The 2698-nt window shown below is 49.1% G+C and overlaps 1 pseudogene; it reads right to left on the minus strand.

Annotated features, from left to right (window-relative positions):
• Nucleotides 1-670: 670 nt before the first annotated feature.
• On the minus strand, nucleotides 671-2307 carry LOC138753127 (deformed epidermal autoregulatory factor 1 homolog; annotated as a pseudogene).
• Nucleotides 2308-2698: the final 391 nt, after the last annotated feature.

Consider the following 2698-nt stretch of genomic DNA (forward strand, 5'->3'; position numbering starts at 1 on the left):
GCATATCCTTGCTTTTCACCTCCACAATGTTGTGAGCTCCACGATCTACATATTAATTGATAAGTGGCTGTAGTGCACTACCAGTAACCACCAAGACTAGGCTGAGGAAACGATAGTCTTTAATAAACAGAAGAACTTTGCTGGCCTAGATCCAGGTATAGGAATGGAGGGAAGGGAGAGGTGGCTCGACCTTTATGGCCCAGGACCATGTGGGAGGAGTCATAGGGTATGAGTCATCTGTGGGCGGGTCAGCTCCATATATATAGCAGTCAATAATAACTATATACAATGGAGGAAACATATCACTACATTCACCCCCCCTTTTTAAAACAGAACCCCCCCCTCAGTCTTTGAACAAAAGAAACAAAAAAACTGCCAGGAGCACACAGATTCAGTCGCACCAGTGACCTCCTCTGTCTACGGGATCTGCAGGGATCAGGGGTAGAGGTGGTCTGCTGTTCTGCCAGCTGGGTGTCTAGAGACGGGTTCATCGACTGACTATTTGGAGAGAGTGCTGTCAGTGTCGGGGTGATATGAAACGCAGAGTTGTCCGGGGTGTATGGGTTGGTTCCAGGCTGTCCGGCATGTGCCAGATCCTGGACAGGTACTGTGTCCTCATGGTCGTCGAAAACGTACCGTGGGCTGGCATGAATGAGGTGCACATCTTTGATCACCACCAGTCCTGACAGGGCTGAGCCTGGTGAGGGCCATCATCTGTGGTATTGGTGACAACCTCTGAAACTGAAACAATGACTGTGACATCTGGTATAGGCGACCGCTTGAAGGCCAGTATCCCTGAGGGGTGATCTGCTCACCTGGAGTCATTGTAAAGGCGGGTTCACTTGCAGCAGGCCATAGAATGATGTTCTTCAGAGACTCCTTCTTCTCTGGAACAGTACACAGTTCAATTTCTGTTTTGAGTCTTTTGTATGGAATGAAGAGCCTGACCGGTCCATTCAAGGACATGTCTTCACAGCAAGCAGCACAGGTACAGGCACTGCGTGTGGATTTAGAATGCCATCTTGTATCAGACACTGAAGGGGAGGCCAGCATAGCAGATACTTCTTTTCCAGTCTTTGCTACTTGCATGACCTGCCATCCCTTCAACTCGGTGGGAGTGTACCAGCCCTCTTCATGTTTTATGCAACACGCTCGGCCTCCAGAACCCAAATTGTTCTTGAACAAAATATCACTTGTATTTTGGCAATGGACTGGAAACTCATCCCCATACACAGATAGATCCCATTTGTATTCGGTTCCATCCTTGTCAGGGCCTGGTGTCAGAGAAGTTGATAGTGCCTGTGGACCTTGAGTTATAGGTGCACTGGGCCTTTTCAATCCTGTTGTTTCCATCATACTGCCATCTGTGAACCACAGATGGTGTGGTTTTGTCTGCAGGGTGACCTCCTCCATTTTGCAGTGTGATATTTTTCCCGACCGTACCTGAAGTGCCAGTTGATGAAGTAGACAAAGAAGATGTGGTCAAACAGTAATCATGACTTTTATTATCAGAAACTCATGTAACAATAATGAAAGACAATAGGTGCATATATAGTTATGTCCAAGAGAGTGCCCTTAACAGTAGAGATAATGCACACCCAATGTTAGTACAGCAAGGCTTGCCAGAGGGAAGACAGGCAGCTTGGCAAACATTCACCACAGTACCTGCTCTGATTTGGAAGCATTTGCAACAGATGTCGTAAAAATGTTATCAAGCAGCTTCAGTCATACTTCCCACAGTTGTCACTTCTACGAAGCCGCCTTCGTCAGTGCTCGGCAGCTGCTCGGCCATGTCAATCTGCTCATGCCCCATCACCGACCTCTTACCACCGAGGATCCGCTCCTGCCAGGGGGCTGGTGGGTCCAAGGTCCGCTGCCACCACCACCGGGGCAGGCCGGGGGGCCTGGAGCCTGCTGCTGCCACCACTGGGATGGGGCCTGATGTCCATTGCTGCCGCCACTGGGGAGGTCTATTTCCACTGCCACCGCCAGGAGGTGGCAGGGGTCTGTGAGCTGTGGGTTGTTTACTGTGAGGGTGGTTGAGGGCCTCCAAACACCATTGTCACACTCCTAAACTGAACTGAGTCTGGAAGTCGAGGCCCAGAAGGATTGGCGAGCAGAACTGGGGCATGACCAGTAAGGAAAATTTATCCTCCTCACCATCAAAGACACCACACAGTGCCCACTTATGTCTGATTTATGGTCTTTGGGCAAGAGTCTGTGGACCATGTCAGGATGGATGAAGCTCTCCGAACTGCCACCATCGAAGAGACAGTTCATCTTATGTCCATGCAAATCGATCTGCATCATGGAGTGGGCGATCAGATGAGGGCTGGCCTGCTTCAATGTAATTGATGCAAGGATTGGATCCTTGTCTTCATTGGCGGTTGGGAGGTCCACTGCACAAGATGGCAGCCTCTATGTTGACCACGCAGTCATGGCTGCTGAGGATGAGGAAGAAGATGGAAGTGACATCAGTGAAGTAGGCTGCAACTGTACAATCCATACAGAGGATGAGGATGGTAGCAGGTAAGATGGCGCACCTCTCATCATGCATGCGGTCGGCACCGGAAATGTGGAAATTGTACACGCCATGCTGCTTGTATAAAAAAAGGTAAAGGGTTTGAGTTTTTCTCCTTTACTATCTTCTTCTTTCCCCATTTATTTATATTATTAAAGTTGTTCTGGCCTTACATAC

This window comes from Narcine bancroftii, chromosome 2 (assembly GCF_036971445.1).
Source record: "Narcine bancroftii isolate sNarBan1 chromosome 2, sNarBan1.hap1, whole genome shotgun sequence".
Taxonomy (NCBI): domain Eukaryota; kingdom Metazoa; phylum Chordata; class Chondrichthyes; order Torpediniformes; family Narcinidae; genus Narcine; species Narcine bancroftii.